Raw genomic sequence first — 20,961 nt, forward strand, 5'->3', positions numbered from 1 at the left:
ACAAAACCGAACTGGGTGGGATCAAGGGTCTGCAGATCCCCAATGTTTCCATTTATGAGCTCCATAATGATTCTTTCCATAGCCTTGCAGACCAGGCTGGTCAGACTTATGGGTCGGTAGTTTCCAGGGTCTGTGGAATTTCCCCCTTTGTGGAGTGGGACCACTGTTGCTGTACGCCAGTGTTCTGGTACATATCCTGTAGTGAGGCTAAGATTGAATAGCGTTTTTAGGTGCGGGTTTAGTTCATCTTGAAGTTCACGTAACACGCAACCGGGGATACCATCGGGTCCCATGGATGCAGTGTTTTTTGCTTTGTTGAGTGCTGATTTTACCTGTACGTCTGAGATGACAGGTAGGTTACATTCAGCAGGGATAATTATTTCACCTTTCGGGGGTGAGGGAGGGGAGAAATTTGCACTGAACCTATCTGCCAGAATATTGGCAATGTCGGTAGGGTCAGTGAATTTTTTGTCGTTGTGTACCAACTCGGAGCATATCTGAGAATTTCCTCCCAAGGTTCTGACATAATTGAAGAAGGCCTTGTGATTGTCCTTGGTATCCTTGGCAATCTTTCTCTCAAAGTTGGCTTTAGATGTTTTTATGAGAGAACGTAGTTTTTTACTTGTGCTGATCAGGGAAGCCTTTCCTTGTGGGATTTGGCTTTGTCCTGCAGTAGCTTCCTTCTTTTGTTGTACAGTTTGTTTATAGCCGGGGTCCACCAAACCGGGCGTTTTCCCTTGGTGGAGAGGGTTTTGGTTTTACTTGGGATTGCTTGATCCATGCATTCTTGGAGATGTCCGTAGAAGGCTTTTGTGTAGGATTCAGCATTTTGGGAAGTGGTTTCCATTAACCCAGTAGGCTTAAAGGATACCATTTCTGACTTAAGGAGCGTAAAGTCAGCTTTTGAAAAGTTTTTCACTGTAGTCTTTTGTTCTGGGGGTGGGGGTGGGATATGTACATCCAACGTGATCAATTTATGGTCAGATCTTACTAGTGAGGTGTTTACATCCGGTGCGGAGCATTTGGGCCAAATGTTTGTGATAACCAGGTCAAGTATATTATCTCCCCTCGTAGGAGAAGTGACCAGTTGTTCCATAGCATTCGAGGTAATGAATTCTAGGAATCTTTGGGCTAGGGTGTTAGGGCTAGAATAGTGGGCCTAGTCTATGTTGGGGTAATTGAAGTCACCCAATATGATGGTGTTTGGTGTGACATTCATATCCTCCAGTGTTTTCAGGAATGCTTGATGGGATTCCTGGGATTGGGAGGTGTTTATAACATGCACCAGTTGTATGGCAGTTTTGCCTATGGTGAGTAAAACTTGTATGGTTTCTGATGCTTTTGGTAGTTATCAATCGAGAGGTGTAGGTGTCCTTTATGAAATGGACACTCCCTCCTTGTGGTTCGGCCTGGAACTTGAGGCAAAAAGCATGATATGAGGTATAGCCTGGTAGTGCTGGAGTGCTCTCAGGGCCTTGAACCAGGTTTCAGTTACTGCACAGACATCGATGTTCTCCATACTGAGAAGTGCTTCGAGTGCCTGCATCTTGAGATTTAGACTTCTGGCGCTGAGCAGCATTACCCTTAATTTTTTCCATTTTTGTTTATTACGGAGGTTGATTTGTCTTTTGAGCATTGCCTAAAAAGGCACTATGGGGGTGGCAAGAGCCTTGGCCAGTATCCGAAGCCCACTGGTGACACATGCAAGCCGCCCCGCATGGGCAACGTGGTTTGTCCAGCATGTCATCCCAGGCTGACACATTGGATCCCCTAGAATGACACCAGTGATTAAGCCAATTGTTAAAACTGATCATTTTGTCTTTGGACTGTGCGATCATTCTTAGTGAGGGCAGCATGCTGCTGAGCGTCAGGGACATACCAGCCTGTGCTACATAATCGGAGAGCTCCTCAATGTCTCTTTCATGTAGTCCAGGAGGTAAGCCTCAGGTCATTCACGCCAGCATGGACAATGACTGCATCATACTTGTACTTGCTTTGGAGTGACCTGAGTGCTTGTGTAATGTGGCGGATCCTAGCTCCCGATAGGTCGCACTGCGTTACCCTCTCTTTATTCAGCCTGGTAAGTGGGACATCGGTGTGGCTGACTGTAGAGTCACCTATTATTAATGTCTCTGGTATAGTGTTTCGCCTTAGGAGCTGTGATTGTGTGGCACACCTGTTGCTTGAGGTATGTGTTGTAGGTGTTGTTTTGTGAGGGTGTATTTCTGGGTGTCTGCAGGCCTCTGTTGTTTTGGTAAGTTTTTATAAGGGCCTCCGAGTATGTCTTTGTGTTCTTATGTGTTTGGTTTGTAGTAGTGGTGATTATATGTGTCTGGTTTTGCTACGGGTGTGGGTGCCTTCTCCACCTGTCTGGTCTTGCCAGTCCTGAGTTGAGAGAGTTCAGCCTCCAGTCTGAGAACGTAGTTTTTACTTGTGCTGATCAGGAAGCCTTTCCCTTGTGGGATTTGGCTTTGTCCTGCAGTAGCTTCCTTCTTTTTTGTACAGTTTGTTTATAGTCGGGGTCCACCAAACCGGGGCGTTTTCCCTAGTGGAGAGGGTTTTGGTTTTACTTGGGATTGCTTGATCCATGCATTCTTGGAGATGTCCGTGAAGGCTTTTGTGTAGGATTCAGCATTTGGGAAGTGGTTTCCATTAACCCAGTAGGCTAGGATACCATTTCTGACTTAAGGAGCGTAAAGTCAGCTTTGAAAAGTTTTTCACTGTAGTCTTTTGTTCTGGGGGTGGGGTGGGATATGTACATCCAACGTGATCAATTTATGGTCAGATCTTACTAGTGAGGTGTTTACATCCGGTGCGGAGCATTTGGGCCAAATGTTTGTGATAACCAGGTCAAGTATATTATCTCCCTCGTGGGAGAAGTGACCAGTTGTTCCATAGCATTCGGGGTATATTCATGAATTCTAGGAATCTTTGGGCTAGTGTTAGGGCTAGAATAGTGGGCCTAGTCTATGTTGGGGTAATTGAAGTCACCCAATATGATGGTGTTTGGTGTGACATTCATATCCTCCAGTGATGTCCTTCATGGATGCATCTGCAGTCATAACAGCTGGGTTGTCCTGTCGTCAGGCAGCCCGTCAGTCGCCGATGATTCCAAAGTCCGGGTCCGCCTTGGATCTTCCTCAGTCTTTCTTGCCCGTGGCTGTGAGCTGTTACTTAAGTGCAGGTGTTGGTCCGGATCAGATCAAGAGAGATTTTAACCCGAAGACTTTAAAGCTAAGCTGTCGTTGAGACGGTGGGGACTCTTTCTAGACCTTTTCTTGCCTCAGCCGATGTCAGAAAAAGTTAATAATTGTTTAACCTGTGGGAAACAAATACCTCATAAAGATTTCCATTCTTACTGTCTGCCTTGTTTAGGCCCAGCCCATGACGTGAAAGCCTGTTCGCGTGTGCTTAGCCTTCTCAGCAACAGCCTACGCTTTTTAGGCGTCGTTGGAGTTCAGAAGAGTTTTTTTCGGTTCTGACTTTGTGTACATTATAATCCCGACCCCTCCGACACACTCTGCCAAAAAGAAAAGACCGACCGCGGGCGGCGGTCGTTTCGGCTGAAACCACGCTTAAGCAAACGGCGTAGTGTTCCGTTTCGGCGAAAACCAGCGAGTGTCTTTCCGAGAAAACTGATCTAGGTACAGCCGAATCTATCTCTACACTGAGACCCCTGCTACAATTCTTGAATCGGCCTCTGAAACTTTACCCACTGACTTATCAGACACCATTCCCCTGGATGTCTCTACCCCAGCACGTGGTGCTGCTAGGCCTCCAGCAGCCATGTCCATTAAGGCCTTCGCCAGCTAAAGCAGCCAAGTCTACCAAATCAGTGCCTGTTAAACCACCCTCAACCAGGCCCTCTTCTAGTTCTCAAATGCTCACCTTGGCAGAAGATTTGATTTCTTTAATTAGAGGATCTCAACCTCACCCAGACAGGGCCTCTCAGCCCCCAGATAAGAGACCTAGGGCAGAGCCCCCTGAGCCAGTGTCCACTGATGATTCTGCAGATGAATCAGACATTACTGACCAGCCAGAGGCCCCTTTCTCTAATTTTGAGGATTCTGATGCTGAAGAATCCATTCCAGCTGCTTCCCCTCCAGAAGAATTCTCCTTTGGGAAACCTTGCATGCCATGCGAGCAGTTCCAATGGCAGCAACAAGAATTCTCAGATTCCCGAAAAAGACTTAGAACCTTTCTGCACCTTCCACAGCACAGGCCCTTAGCTATACCTCCTGTTCTTTCTGTGGTAGATGACGCTTTTAATGATGTCTGCTCTGCTCCAGACTCATTACCCCAGCCCTGCCAAACCAGACAGATTTTACAGGGTGCCTGACACTCATCACCACCTTTACAAGGCCCCTTGCAGACCCAGAAACTATATCCCAGGGTCCCAAGGCCTGTCATGCGACCATAGCTAAAAACCCTACTCCTTCTGAAAGGAAGCAAGGGCATTAGACAGATGGGGTAAAAAGTATACACTTCAGCTACTCTCTCAGCTAGAGCTTTAAACTGCCAGTTTCACATGATACAATACCAAGAGTTTATGCTTGATCAGTTAACTAAAAATTAACCACTGATGAAGCTCTTGACAAGAAATATGTATTAGAAATGGTAAATAACATACAACAGGTTAGTAACCATTCCTTAAATGTGGCTATGATGCACTGGAGGCTTCATTTAGATCAGCCATGACTGGCACAGTGATAAGAAGGCATGCATGGCTAAAAGAGCAAGCTCTACCAGATCATGTTAAAGCTAAATTGTTAGATGCTCCTATGGATAAGACAAGTTTGTTTGGTGCACCTGCCCAGCAGGTTATGAAGAAAATGGAAGAAAAGGCAAAATCTGTTCAAACTGTTAAAGATTTCCTGCAGGTTCAACCCCAAGGTTTAGCAGGAACTGGCCTGCCAAGAATTGGTCCTTTCCTGACTCCACAAGATTTCAAAGGGCAGGAATAGACGCTCCAGAGGCAGAAACCAAACCAGAGGAAGTGCCTACAGAGGACACCACAGTGGCAAGGTAACAACAGAGGCACAGACACAGCCACTGCCACTACTTCAACACAGCCACAGTGACTTACTCCTAAACCGCCTACCAGGGAGCAAATAGCAGCTCCACTAGGCGGAAGGTTAACTTTATTTGCAAAGAACTGGCACCACATAACAAAAGACAAGTGGATTCTGCAAATTATACATCAAGGTTACCGATTCCACTTCCACACTATACCAGTCAAGAGAGGAATGCCAAATCTACCTCCAAATCAAAAAACAGAAGCTTTACAACAGATAATGGAGTTAGCAAACATGAGAGCTGTGGAAAAGTGCCTGCAGCAGAGCAAGGAAAGGGTTCTACTCAGACTGTTCCTAGTTCCAAGAAAGGAAAAAAGTTGGAGACCAATTCTCGACCTGTCCACCTTGAATACATACATCATTGTCCCAAAATTCAAAATGCTGACCCTACAGCAACTTCTTCCCATGCTGGGCAAGGAGTGTTGGCTGGTAACTCTAGATCTCAAGGAGGCATACCTGCACGCCCCTATTCGACCAATCTGCAGAAGATACCTCAGATTTCTTGCAGGATCAGAGCACTATCAATTCTCAGCATTACCTTTTGGCTTATCTACTGCCCAGAGTATTCACAAAATGCCTGGCATCAGTAATCGCATACTGCAGACTGCAGGAATTCATATTTACCCATACCTGGACGACTGCCTGCTACAAGGGGACAACAGAAGCAAGTTGACAACAGATTTGCAAAGGGTCATTTACTTGCTACAAGCACTGGGATACACAGTCAATCTACAAAAGTCAAGACTGATACCATCCCAAACAAGGACATTCTTGGGAGCGGAATTGGACACAGTGAGACAAATGGCATTCCTAACTACAGAAAAACAAAAGAACTCCCTCTTTACTTCTTGTCACTAACAAAGCTGAACAAATTAACAGCAAGAAAAGTTCTGCAGGCCTTGGGCTTCATGGCATCATGCATAATTTTGGTTCCATTTGCCAGACTACATATGAGAAAACTACAGTGGTACCCACGGAATTTATGGTCCCAACACAGACACAGCCTCAAAACAGAAATCCCACTAATTCCATGCTTAAAACAGGAGTTCCTATGGTGGGCCCAGACATGCCGGTCCAACCCAGGCCTTCCCTTTCACAGATGTCAAGCAAGCCAGAGCATTACAACAGATGCTTCAGACCTAGGATGGGGGCCCACATGCTGGACAAATGCGTGCAAGGATTGTGGACTCAGGATCAACTTCACCTGCACATCAACCTAAAAGAAATGCTGGCTGTAAAACTGGCTATCCAAAAGTTCAGACCATTTCTCAAAGAGGGCCAGCTGTTGATAAGGACAGACAACACCACAGTCATGTGGTACATCAACAAACAGGGAGGCACTCATTCATACCCCCTATGCAGAATGACTTTGGAACTGTGGATCCTGGCACTCAGCTACAACATCCAGCTGCAAGCAAGATTTGTACCAGGAAAAGAAAATACTCTAGCGGACATTTTAAGCAGGACCACATCAGATGCTCACGAATGGCACCTGCACCCGGACATCTTCAGGACCATTACAAAGAAGTGGGGAACGCCTCAGATAGATCTATTTGCATCTCCTCACAATCACCAACTCAAAAAATTCTGCACAAGGACATTTCACCCACTAGCATGGAAAGTGGATTCGCTCTCCTTCAGCTGGAAGGGCCTAACAGTTTATGCATTCCCACCTTTCCCCTTGATACACAAAGTACTCCTAAAAATCAAGGAAGAACATCCAAGGATAATCCTGATAGCTCCAAACTGGCCAAGACAACACTGGTATCCACTACTAAGGAGCTTGTCTCGGAACAATATGTGGCCAATACCCCTGATGCCTTTGATGCTATCTCAGAACAACTACAGCACCATACATCCAAATCTGAAAACCTTACAACTGACTGCATGGAACATCACATAGCAGCAGCTAATCAAGAACTTTCCCAAAGAGTTAAAGACATTATTCTTGAAGCACGCAGACCTTCAACAAGAAGGAACTACGCTGGAAAATGGAAAAGGTTTGTCAGTTGGAGTTCTGAAAGAGGAAAAGATGTGTCAAACATAGATATGCCTAACATCCTGGAGTATCTGGCCGAACTTCTCCATTCAGGCCTGTCCTACTCCTCCATCAAGATACATGCATCAGCTATTTCAGCAGAATACAGCTATGATCCACCTGTTTTTCACACCCTCTGCTCAGACAATTTCTCAGAGGAATCAAGAATGTAAAACCTCCAAGAAAACCACCATTACCAGCTTGGGACTTAAACTTCGTGCTAGAAAAGTTGACACTATCACCCTTTGAGCCAGCAGCAACAGCAGACTTACAACACCTGTCATGGAAAACTGCTTTCCTACTGGCAATTACCTCAGCAAGGAGGGTTTCAGAACTACAGGCCTTAATGGCAGTGCAACCCTTCCTAATCTTCCACCAAGATAGAGTATCCATGAGGACTAATCCAACATTTATGCCTAAGGTGGTATCCAGAGTGTCTTTAAACCAGGCAATCCACCTACCTACCTTCTTTCCCAACCCACAAAACAGAGGGGAAAGAATACTGCATACCTTGGATGTACATAGACAGCTACGCTACTACTTGGACAGAACCAAAAGCAGCAGAAAGACTGACCAACTTTTGTGGCCTATGCAACAGGAAGAGAGGGAAAAGCTATTTCCAAACAGACAATCTCCAAATGGATAGGAAATTGCATACGATTCTGTTACTCCTTCCATGGAAAACCAATTCCACAGAACATAAGACCTCATTCTACAAGGGCAACAGCCACTACCACAGCCTTCTTACGAGGAGTGGCTACCAAAGACATTATTGAGGCGGCTACTTGGACCTCCGTGCATACATTTGCCAAGCATTATAATTTGCCTCTATATTCCAGATCCCGAGCAGGGTTTGCCACTGCTGTACTGCAAGGGATCCTAAACACACCATAATCTACCTTTATCCTCCTCCCCCTAGTTGGCTATGGTATTCTACCCAGCTGTTATGACTGCAGATGCATCCATGAAGGACATAGTACAGTTTTGTACCTACCATAAATGTAGATGTCCGAACTGGATAGCATCTGCAGTCAGGATTACCCTCCATCCTTCCCTTCTGAGGTACTCCTAGGGTGTTTACCCTCCTAATAGCTAGCTGATGGGGGGGAGTCTTTTATGGTGTATTTGTTTGTATATATGTACATACATGCTTATTTTTGTGGTTACCTCTATTTTTGGAAACATTGGCATCTATCCAAAATTTTTAGCCTTCAGGAGGGCTTCTGGCATCTGGGGCAAGAAACACTGAGGAAGATGGTGTCGGCTGATGCCTTTATACCCGAAGTCCAGCAGAGATGACGTCGGATGAAGAGCGACATCAGCCGAAGCCGGACCCGGACTTTGGAATCCGGCCGACTGACGGGCTGCCTGACGACAGGACAACCCAGCTGTTATGACTGCAGATGCTATCCAGTTCGGACATCTACATTTATGGTAGGTACAAAACTGTACTTTTTCAGGAATGCTTGATGGAATTCCTGGGATTGGGAGGGTGTTTTATAACATGCGACCAGTTGTATGGCAGTTTTGCCTATGGTGAGTAAAACTTGTATGGTTTTTGATGCTTTTTGGGTAGCCACCAATCGAGAGGTGTAGGTGTCCTTTATGAAAATGGACACTCCCCCTCCCTTTGTGGTTCGGTCTGGAACTTGAGGCTGAAAAGCATGATATGAGGTATAGCCTGGTAGTGCTGGAGTGCTCTCAGGAGCCTTGAACCAGGTTTCAGTTACTGCACAGACATCGATGTTCTCCATACTGAGAAGTGCTTCGAGTGCCTGCATCTTGAGATTTAGACTTCTGGCGTTGAGCAGCATTACCCTTAATTTTTTCCATTTTTGTTTATTACGGAGGTTGATTTGTCTTTTGAGCATTGCCTAAAAAAGGCACTATGGGGGTGGCAAGAGCCTTGGCCAGTATCCGGAAGCCCACTGGTGACACATGCAAGCCGTCCCTTGCGAAGCAACGTGGCTTGTCCAGCATGTCATCCCAGGCTGACACATTGGATCCCCCTAGAATGACACCAGTGATTAAGCCAATTGTTAAAACTGATCATTTTGTCTTTGTACTGAGGCATCATTCTTGGTGAAGGCAGGATGCTGCTCAGGGTCAGGGTCATACCAGCCTGGGCTACATAATCGGAGAGCTCCTCAATGTCTCTTTTCATGTAGTCCAGGGAGGTACGTCTCAGGTCATTCACGCCAGCATGGACAATGACTGCATCATACTTGTACTTGCTTTGGAGTGACCTGAGTGCTTGTGTAATGTGGCGGATCCTAGCTCCCGATAGGCAGCTCACCGTTACCCTCTCCTTATTCAGCCTGGTAAGTGGGACATCGGTGTGTCTGACTATAGAGTCACCTATTACTAATGTCTCTGGCATAGTGTTTTGCCTTAGGGGCTGTGATTGTGTGGCACACCTGTTGCTTGAGGTATGTGTTGTAGGTGTTGTTTTGTGAGGGTGTATTTCTGGGTGTCTGCTTTGGAGGCCTCTGTTGTTTTGGTAAGTTTTTTATAAGGGCCTCCGAGTATGTCTTTGTGTTCTTATGTGTTTGGTTTGTAGTAGTGGTGATTATATGTGTCTGGTTTTGCTTCGGGTGTGGGTGCCTTCTCCTCCTGTCTGGTCTTGCCAGTCCTGAGTTGAGAGAGTTCAGCCTCCAGTCTGGCTATATAGTTGCATCTCTCACAAGTATTTGTGTTAGTAGGAAGGAGGAGAGGGTTGTCTGTGTACATGAGACAATTGTAACATTGTCTTAAGATTCCCAGATTAACCAGCTGAACAAGAGAGGATGCTAGTGGTCTACCACTCGACATGCTAGAATATTAAAAGGAGTGCAGTGCCTTTTAAAGGAAGTGGGTATTCACGGGGGTAGTGGATGGCTGTAGTGCTTATTTTAGTATGAGTGCTTACTTTAGTATAAGAGTGCTTGCTAAGAGTAGAAGTCACGAAAACAGTGCTAATATATACAGCTAAATAGACTGAGTAGAGCTTTCCAAGGGAAAATTTGAAGAGTAGACTTGGCGGAGCCAGAAAAAGTTTAAACCTGTATAACCGCTACCGCGCAAAAACGCCCAGGCGGATTTTTTATACAGGGAACTTGAAAAGAGCTAGAAATGGTCCAGAGCAACCAATAATTTACAGCTCAAGTGCTGAGGTCACTTCCCCCAGGGACAGATAGGCTGCCCAAGGCTCCCCACTCCCACTGGTGAGCTCAGAAACTTCCTTCTATCCAAGTAAGTCAATGGCCAACACAGGAACTACACACAGCCCAGAATACAGCAAAGCCTGTATACTGGTCTATACTAGTCGAGCAAAGGCGGGAAAACAAGGAGTATTTTTTTTTGTTTTTTGTTTTTTCAAGAAAGCACACAGAAATGCAGTTAAACAGTAAAATCGATTTACACAGGCTAGCACACTTTAGTGAGCAGCCTCAGCAGTTAAATTAATAAAAAAACAGTATTAATCGACCAGAGTCGACCAAAAGCTACTTTTAAGTGCAGATACTTTAGAAATCAGCAGATAGACACAAAAACAGTTTTAGCTAGTTAAATGAAAGCCAGAGAGGACAATGCAGATAAAAAAAGCCAAAAAATACTTAAATCTGGAAAGTGGTCGCTTCTTTCAGTTCTCTGTTGCCAGGACCCCTCTGCAGGACCACGTGGAGCTCTGCTTGGGTATATAAGTTAAGGTTCCCCACCTGCAGCAGGCATTAATGTAAATATGAGCTTTTACAAGTGACATTTGCAGTTGGGAGTTTTCAGGCAGCCATAAAGGAGGGTTGAGAACATCCTGATCTGAAGTAGTTAACTTCATTTGATCAGCAACCTGTGGGTATCTGATCCGTCCTGGATCCGAGCCGGCAGCTTTTCAAACTAGAGATCCGAGCTCCAAGCTCCTCCCCCTTACCCATAATACCCTGCTACCTCCCTCCAGTCGCAGATCCCGTTTGCCGCGGCTGCTGTAAGCACGAGTGACGAGCTCCTGGCTATTAGGTAAGAGAAAGTGTAGGAAATTGCTCTAAATTTTTACCTTTTTTACGGTTAAAGTGTGTGCATTTTAGATCCCTTGGACTAGTTTAATTTAGTTTAGTTTAATTTTAGTGTATTTCCCTTCCCCTTATCTGTGTGTTAGGGAGTGTGATTGTGTTCGTCATGGCCGAGGGACCTAAGGCCATTTTTTCTAAATGCTCGGAGTGTGGTCATAAGCTGTCCCCAGCCGATGGCCACACTCAGTGCGTTCTTTGCCTGGGGGTTGCTCATTTAACATCAGGCTGCCAGATATGTGCTGCCTTTAACCCCCAGGCTCTGAGAGACAGGAAGAACAAGTTAATCCTAGCGGGTCTTTTACCCACGGATTCTACTTATTCCTCCTCTCCCTCAGTGGTGCCAGTCATGGCTGCGGCTGTTCAGCCATCAGTTCTCTCTCACACCTGGGACTCACTTTATCCCAGGGAGAGAGGGACTCTGCTAGAAAAGAGAAGAGACATAGAGCGAGGGAGAAAGAGAGAGAGAGAAAGGCATAGGAGCCACAAGCGGCGGGCCGACTGAGCCCCTTTGGCCCCGCCGGCTAAGCAGTTCTGTTCCCCCTTGAAGGTCCCCGGGTCCTCCCCCTCTGGGCTCCATTCCCCACGTTTCTCTCCGGAGCCGGAGGAGGAGTCCCGGTCACCTTCGAGGTCGTCCAGGCGGCCTTCCCAACCAGCCTCGGCAGCCTCTTCTGGATCTACGAGGAGCCTTTCCAACGCAGACATGGACCGGATGATGCGTCACTTCCTTCAGGCCCAGATGCAGATGGGAGTGCTCTTGCCTCCCCCCTCTTGGGGGGAGCTCGGCCCCCTTCTTTGCCCCCCATTGCTCCTTCTCCGATCCATTATCGGGTTTCGGAGCCGTCAGAGCCGAGTAGCCTCAGAGCCGGGGAGTCGGCGCCATTAGTAATCACTACTTCGACCCCGGCCTTACCCTCGAGTTTATCGGGTCCTTTTTCGGATCCCAGCTCTCGGGGCTGAGAGCTGAGCCTCAGATCCGCAGGGGTATGTGTGTCTTCGGCTCCGATGCGGTCGGAGCACACTTCCCTTTCGGGTCCGATCGCTTCGGCTCCGGCGCCGACCCACATGTCTGATCCGAGGGGGCTGCTCTCGGATCCCAGGGAGCGTGGTTCACCTTCGGCTTTTGATGTGGTGGAGAGGGTGCTCTCAAAGGGTTCGAGGTCCCCTGCTCGGGCTACGGACCCCCTGGTAGACCTGATTACTACCAGGGCATGGAAGGAGCCGGACACTGTGGAGCCAATCCCTAGGAGACCAGATAAGATCCTTAGCCCCCCGACAGACAAGGCAGCATGGAGTAAAGGTTCCCTGGTGGATGCCATGGTGGTGGCGGCTTCCATCAAGAAGGAACTGGCGCAGGATAGTTCCTCGGTCCATCCTCCCGACAAGGAGTCTCGGACGATGGATCGCATCGGAAAGCGGATGTTTGCTTCAGCCACCTTTTCCATAAGGGCACTGAATTACTTGGCACATGTGATTCGGCTTCAGTGGGATCTTATAAAAGAGTACGCTGGGTCTCCCCCGGAGTCCATGGCAGCTGAGGACAAACAAACTTTCTCGGCTCGCATGGCCATTCTAAAATCTATATCCAACACTTCTATGCGGCTTCTCTCCCATGCCACTGAGGGGGCAGCTAGAGCCAGCGGAGCAGGTATCGCCTTACGGCGTCACGCCTGGCTCCAACTTTGCGGAACCCTTCAAGGCGTCCTTCGTGAACGCTCCCTTTGACTGTTCTACGCTGTTTGGCAAGACCATCCGCGATATGCTGCTTCAGAGCGAGAAAGACGGGAAGACGCTGTCTGCCATCTGAATCCACTTCTCGGCTCCTCAAAGATCCTTTTCCAGGAACCAGAGAGGACAAAAGAAGATGTGGTTCCAGAAGTCTCAGCAGTCCCGTTCCGCTCCGGACCCTTCGTCCATCAGAGGCAGGGGAGGACAAGGTGGATGCCGGCTCAGAGGCAGGAGGGGGACCGAAGAATTTCGGGTTGCGGGAACCCTTCGAAGACCCGCGCAGCAACCCTGAGGGGTTGCCCGACTGCTCCTCTGTGGAGGCAGTCGGGGGCATTTCTCAGAACATCTAGCACATTGGGAGTCCATCACTACAGATCGCTGGGTGCTCCGAATAATATCCAGAGGTTACTCTATCCCCTTCATAGATTTTCCACCTCAGTTGAGGCACCTCCCCGATGTTCCACCCAGTCAGAGGGAGGTGGCGGCTTCAGAAATAAAGAAGCTGCTAAGAAAAAAGGCCATCCAGCACATCCCCCCCCAGGACAGTCCAGGTCGGGCAGTTACTGCAGGTTCTTTTTGGTGCCAAAAAAGATAGGGGACTTAAGACCGATTCTCGACCTGTCTACATTGAACCTGTTCATTGCCAAGGAGAAATTCTGGATGGTCACTCTTCAATCTAATCTCCCCCTTCTGCAGGAGAACGACTGGCTGTGCTCCATAGACCTCAAGAAAGCGTACTACCACATTCTCATGGACAGGCGATCCAGGAGGTTTCTCCTCTTTCGACTGGGGGCCAGTCATTATCAGTTCAGGGTCCTCCCTTTTGGCCTCACCACAGCCCCCAGGGTGTTCACCAAGGTCATGGCAGTTGTAGTGGCCCACCTAAGACTTGAGGGAATACAGGTCTTCCCGTACCTGGACGACTGGCTCCTCGCTGCTCCCACCAGGCATCTACTATGCTCAGCCAGGGATTGCTTCCTACTCTTGGCCTGTCAGTTGGGGATCACCATAAATTACGAAAAATCATCCCTTCAGCCTGTTCAGGTACTGGATTTCATAGAGGCCAGAATAGACACACTTCAGTCCAAGGCCTTTTTGACAGCAGACAGGCTCCGCAGTTTAACTCTCCATGTCTTAGCACTTCTACAATCTCAGGCCCCTCTACAATCTCCAGCCCCACCAGCGGAATTAGTTCCGAGAGCCCTAGGGTCCATGGCAGCTGCTATCAACCTTTCACCCCTAGCTTGCTTGAACATGAGGGTTCTTCAGTGGACCTTACAGGTCCAGTGGGCCATCCTTAGACATCCATTGGACTCCCAGATTCCCCTCAGCAGAGTTTGCAGGGACTCCCTACTTTGCTGGCTCCATTCTCGAGAGCTTCGGGAAGGACAACAGTTTTTGATGCCTCAACCCCAAGCCACGGTGACCAGGGATGCTTCTCGCCTGGGGTGGGGGGGCATTGCATGGGCAGAACTTTTCTCGTGAACTTCAATAGAGACCGTTCTGCATATCAGTGTTCTGGAGTTGAGGGCGGTGCTTCTAGCGTTGCAGGCTCTACATGCCCTTCTCCCTCCAGGGACTATTGCAATTCAGACTGACAACATGTCGGTGGTCTGGTACATCAACAAACAGGGGGGACCAGGTCTTACTCTTTGTCGAGAGGCCATGAGAGTTTGGGAGTGGGCGATATCCACCAACTGTTTTCTGCTAGCAACGCACATTCCAGGTCAGTCCAACATTTTAGCGGACAAGCTGAGTCGAACTATCCTTTTGCCTTACAAGTGGTCTCTGAACCCCTTAGTAGTGAATCTGATCTTCCTCAGATGGGGGTCAACCTTGCTGCCATCTCTTCGCCTTCGAACGCAAAGTGCAGCGAGTTTTTCGCTCTTAATTCCCCCGCCTGGGGAGAGCCCCAGAGACGCTCTCGTTCATGCTTGGCCATCTGATCTTCTTTATGCTTATCCTCCTCTCCCATTAATGACAAAATTCTTGCAGAAAGCTCGTCTGTTGGGGAGCAAGCTTATCCTCATAGTCCCATTCTGGCCTCGTCAAACCTGGTTCTCGTACCTACGGTCTCGCCGCATAGCTCCTCCTTGGATCTTGGATCCCATTCCGGATCTGATTTCTCATCGTTTGGGATTGACAACCCCGAATCTGGATGACCTCAAGCTCATGGCTTGGTTGATCCAGTTCCGTTAGTGGCTAGGACTCCCGGTATCTCGTCCACCGTTAAATCCATCCTGGTGGCGGCGCATAAGCCTTCTACCAGGAAGGTCTACAACAGTAAATGGAAACGTTTTTCCATCTGGGCCCGACATAGGTGATGTGGCAGAGAGGTTGAGGTCTGTAGTCTGATGAGTAGTCCTGTAATTTTTGCATATTTTAAGTACTCAAGAATGCAGTGACGTTGGATCAGTATTTGAAAGTAAAGCAAGTTAAGTGTGTTAAAGCGTTCTGTACAGATATCCTGTTTGTTTTTGTCATGCTCTTTTAGTTGTGATTTTCATTGAAGCCTTTGGCATTGAATTTACTAGTTTATCCATATTTGTTGTATCTGGTTTGAGTTTAGTCTCCAAACTGTCATTTCCTGTTTTACTGTTGTGTTAATCATGTTGCTTACCTTGTACTGAAAGTGAGATGTTGTTGAAGGTAGCCTGTGTAACTTGCCAAATGTAGACACCAGTGTCTTATGTTAGTCAGAGGTGCTGTTCAAAGCATTTTACAAAGTATGCTGAAGCAGGAGGTAGGATACTTTGTCCATTTTGCTTAGCATTTGTTAATGTTGCACTTTTTTGTTTCCGGAGGGTTGGGTCAGACTTTATTTGCAGGTGTTTGCATTGAAAGTAGGGGAGAGAGATAGAAAAAGAGAGTAGTAAAATGTCTTTTAAGTGATGTTCTTCATTCCACATTGCTGCAGTCCTAACTATTGGGTAGTCCGCTGTCCCAGTCGGCCCGAATACCAAAGTATATGGCTGACGTCGGTCAGGGCGCATTAGACTGACGTCAGTACGTCAGGGTACTAATGCGCATGACCGACGTCATATCCTCAGTCTTTTTTGCCGCATGGTCCGATGCAGAAGCAGTTTTGCGAGTGCAGGTTGGCGTTCTGAAAGTTTCTGAAGTCAGAGTTTCAGACCGAATCAAAGTTGGCTAAGTACCCCGTTGGGGAATATTTTGGTTTTTTCTTGCCTCAGTATTTAACCGGATGTCAGAAAAAGTGAATAACTGTATTTCTTGTGGGAAACAGATACCTCATAGGGATTACCATACCTTGTGTATACCTTGTTTAGGGCCTGAGCACGACATTGTTGGATGCCGCTCTTGTGCTAGATTTAACAAACGCACTATTAAGAGAAGGTTAGACTGTGCCAGGTTAGTTTTGGGAAGCGTTGTAATTATAAAATGCCGCCGGATGCTCCGGCGCCCGCTTCGCCAAAAGCGCAAGGACAAAGCAGCAAAGCCTAGAGTGGAAGAACCGACGGTCCCGGACGTCGGTTCTTTAGAAGGCTCAGTGGAGCCGGAGGTTCTGCCAGGAGTTTCTTTGGAGTCTCAGGGAGAGACTTTACTGTTACAGGATGTGTCCTCTCAGGAACTAGGCCAGGCTGAAGGGGCTTCTCAGGTGGCTGTTCTTCCCTCTCTTCCTAAGGTGGTTAGAGCCTCCCCTTCTGTTTCCAAGGCCTCTTTGAGAGGCAGGCCTAGTTTAGCTTCAGTGGGGGTTTCTCCTACTGCTTCAGGGTCCTTGCCTAAGAAACATATGCTTAAAATGGCAGAGGATTTGATTACTATGATTAGAGGTTCTATGCCCCCTCCTGATAAGAGGCCTAGGGTGGAACCTGAGTTTGAGAGTTTTGAGCAACGTTCGGAGGCTTCTGAGTCTTTGGCTGAAGACTTGCAGGAGTATCCTCCTTATTCTGATTCTGATGTGGATGATTCTACTCCTTCGGCTTCTCCTCCTGAGGATTTTTCATTTTCAGAGACTCTGCATTCCATGAGGGAGCATTTTAAATGGGAAGGTCAAGATTTCTCTGATTCCAGGAAGAGGCTTAGGGAATTCTTGTTTTTACCCCAGCATAGGCCTTTAGCTATACCTCCTGTTTTGAATGTGGTGGAAGATGTTTTGCAGAGGCTTCCTGAATCCTGATTCTTTGCCTCCTGCCCCAGTTAAACCGGATAGGTACTATAGGGTGCCTGAAGCTCATAAGTATCTTTTAAGAGTCCTAGGGCTGAACCGAAACTGTCTCTCAGGCGCCTAAAGGTGTGAAGGCTTCTGTTGTTAAAAATCCTGTTCCTCCTGATAAAGAGGCAAGGGCTTTGGATAGATGGGGAAAGAAAGTGTATACTTCTTCCACTTTAGCCATGAGGGCGTTGAATTGTCAGTTTCACATGTTAAAATATCAGAATTATCTCCTTTCACAATTGAAATCTAAGGTGGATGCTCTGGCAGAAGGTATTGAGTGTAAAGAGTTGCAGGATTTAGTTCATGTGTCTGAACAGGTGGGTAAGCATTCCTTGCAGTGTGGTTTTGATGCTGTGCAGGCCTCCTCGAGGGTGGCTGCCACTGGTTCTGTTCTTCGAGGCACGCATGGTTGAGGGATCAGAATTTAGCTGAGCATGTTAAAACAAGGATTCTGGATGCTCCTTTACAGTCTGATGTGTTGTTTGGTTCGCCTGTGGAAGCAGTTTTAAAGAAAATGGAGGACAAGGCTAAGTCTATGCAAACTGTTAAGGATTTTTGCAGGTGCAGCCTCCAAGTTTAGTAGAAATTGGCCTACTAAGGGATGGACATATCCTGCTTATGATTCCCAGTCTAGGGGTAGGTCTAGACGTGGTAGGGGCAGAGCTCAAGGTTCTTTAGGCCTAGAACAGGGAGTTCACCTGCTCAGACTTCTGGTGAGGGCAGGGGTCAGTCCTTTCGTAAACAGACCCAATGACCTACCTTTTCAGCTGCCTGTACATTCTCGCCTGGCAGCACCTTTGGGAGGAAGGCTGGCTCTTTTCAAAGAAAATTGGGATTTAATTACCCAAGACAGATGGGTTTTGGATATCATTCACCACGGTTACAGGTTTTATTTCCATACCTTGCCTCCTTTCAAAGGCATGCCAGACATTCCTCCTCTTCAAAGAAAAGAGGCTCACAAGCAAATTTCTCTGTTGCTCCAAATAGGGGCCATTCAGCCAGTTCCTGTGCCAGAAAGGGGCCTAGGATTTTATTCTCGCCTGTTCCTAGTAACGAAGAAGGGGAACACGTGGAGACCAATTTTGGATTTATCTATCCTCAATACTTATCTGGACATTCCCAAGTTCAAAATGTTGACGTTACAACAGCTTTTACCTCTGCTGGGCAAAGGTCACTGGATGGTAACTTTAGATCTCAAGGAAGCTTACCTTCATGTGCCTATCCGACTAAGTTGCAGGAAGTATCTGCGTTTTCGAGCTGGAAATTCTCATTATCAGTTCTCTGCATTGCCCTTTGGCTTATCTACTGCCCAGAGTATTCACAAAGGTTCTGGCTCCAGTGATAGCTTACTTCAGGCTAAAAGGAATTCAAATCTATCCTTACTTGGACGACTGCCTGATTCTGGCTCAAGAAAAGGAAGACCTTTACAGCATTTGGAATTTGTGATAGCAGTGCTAAGATGCCTAGGGTATTCTGTGAACGAAATAAAGTCCAGTCTAGTACCCTCTCAAGACATGTGCTTTCTGGGTGTGAGACTGAATACAGCAGCCCAGATGGCCTTTTTAACCCCGGACAAACAAAAGAATCTTTCCAGTTACTTCCATCAACTATCTCTTCAGTCCGGGCTGACTGCAAGGACAGTCCTTCAAGCCTTAGGGTTCATGGCATCTTGTATTCTGGTGCTTCCCAATGCCAAACTGCATATGAGGAAGCTGCAATGGTACCTCAAAAATGTATGGACACAGCACTGCCAGGATTTGGACACTGTCATTCAAATAATACCTTGCATTCAAAAGGAATTTTTGTGGTGGGCTCAGGAATGTCACCTAAACAAGGGACTCTCTGTGACCCGGCCAGAGGCGAGTCAGATTCTAACGACAGATGCCTCAGACATTGCTTGGGGAGCTCATCTAAATGGAAAGTGGATACAAGACAAGTGGCCTGCCAGACTACAGCATCTACATATCAACATGAAAGAGATGTTAGTAGTCCAGTTTGCATTAATGGCTTTCAAGGAGTTACTTCTTCCAGGGCAGGTGTTGATTCTAACAGACAACACAACTGTCATGTGGTACATCAACAAACAAGGGGAACACATTCTTACCCGTTGTGCAGGCAAGCAATGATTTTATGGGAGACTGCTCAGCTTGCAACTGACTCTTCAGGCAAGGTTTCTGCCGAGCACAGAACTCCTTAGCAGATGTGTTAAGCAGACAAATCATGGATCCCCACGAGTGGAAACTGGATCTTCATGTATTTCAAAATTGACAGTGTCATGGGGAACTCCAGACATAGATCTGTTCGCTTCTCCACTAAACCACCAGCTGCCAAAGTTTTGCACAAAGAGGTTTCATCACACAGCTTGGAAAGTGGATGCTCTTTCTTTCAGTTGGAAAAATCTTCATGTGTATGCCTTTCCACCTCTGCCTCTTCTCCCAAAGGTGCTCCTAAAGGTCAGACAAGACAAGCCAAGGATGATTTTAATAGCTCCAGATTGGCCTCGGCAACACTGGTACCCATTACTGAGGAGTCTGGTAAGGAAGCCTCCATGGCCTTTACCTTTGATTCCACACCTGTTGTCTCAGAGGGACGGTCACTTGCTCAATGTCAAGCTTCACTCTCTTCATCTAACAGCCTGGCATATTCTGTTTTGAAACACAGCAGGTCTCAACTTCCTCAACAAGTTTTAAATGTGATTATGGAAGCCAGAAGACCTAGTACAAGGAAAGTGTACGCAGAAAAATGGAAGAGATTTTTATTTTGGAGTACAGCAAACAATTTGGAAATTTCTGAGCCTAATTTGAGTGTGGCTCTTCAATATCTTACTGAGTTATTGGACAAAGGTTTGTCTTTCTCTTCCATTAAGATTCATGCTGCAGCAATTTCAGCTCACTATGATTGTGACCCACCATTGTTTTCGCATCCTTTGTTCAAGCAATTTCTTAGAGGGCAAAGAATATAAGACCCCCAGAGCTCCTACTCCTGCTTGGGATCTCAATTTTGTGTTGGAGAAACTTACTCTACAACCTTTTGAGCCTCAAGGCTACTGCTGAATTGAATTACTTGTCATGGAAGACTGCTTTTTTGTTGGCCATTACTTCTGCAAGAAGGGTTTCTGAATTGCAGGCCCTTGTGGCGGTAGAGCCTTTTTTGATTTTTCATAAGGATAGGGTATCATTACGTACTAATCCTTCTTTTATGCCTAAGGTGGTTTCTAGTGTGGCTTTAAACCAAACTATTCATTTACCTACTTTTTATGCAGATCCCCAAAATAAAGGGGAAAAGATTTTGCACACTTTAGATGTGCACAGGCAATTGCATTATTATTTAAGCAGGACTAAGGATTTTAGGCAGTCTCAGCAGTTGTTTGTTTCTTTTGCTGTGAGTTCTCAGGGCAAGCCTGTGTCAAAACAAACTATTTCTATTTGGGTTTTGCATTGCATTTTGTTATTCCCATCATGGCAAGGAGATTCCAGCTGGGATTAGGCCTCATTCCACTAGGGCTACTGCCACTTCTACAGCATTTCTAAGGGGGGTGGCAACTAAGGATATTTTGGAGGCAGCTACTTGGAGTTCAGTGCATACTTTCTCTAAGCATTATCACCTTCCTCTCTACTCTAAATCTAGGGCTGGTTTTGCCACAGCTATTTTGCAAGGCATGTTGTCAGCTCCTGCTTCCTTATGATTTGCCAGCCTCCCTTACCTCTGCTTTGGGATTCTACCCAATAGTTAGGACTGCAGCAATGTGGAATGAAGAACATAGTACAGTTTTGTACCTACCATAAATGTAGATGTTCGAGGATCCACATTGCTGCAGTCCAATTTACCCTCCCTCCTTCCCCTCTGTGTTTAGGGGTGGTTGTGTAGGTGAGGTTATACTCTGGTAATTTTGTATATATTTTT

The 20,961-nt window shown here is 46.8% G+C and overlaps 1 protein-coding gene across 4 annotated transcripts in view; it reads left to right on the plus strand.

Annotated features, from left to right (window-relative positions):
• The window catches only part of RBM25 (RNA binding motif protein 25), a 1,759,384-nt gene that overhangs the window by 153,766 nt on the left and 1,584,657 nt on the right, over positions 1-20,961 (plus strand). The gene's annotated exons all lie outside the window — the stretch shown is intronic.

Source organism: Protopterus annectens, chromosome 6.part0 (assembly GCF_019279795.1).
Source record: "Protopterus annectens isolate FY-2018-M chromosome 6.part0, PAN1.0, whole genome shotgun sequence".
NCBI classification, from domain to species: Eukaryota; Metazoa; Chordata; order Ceratodontiformes; family Protopteridae; genus Protopterus; species Protopterus annectens.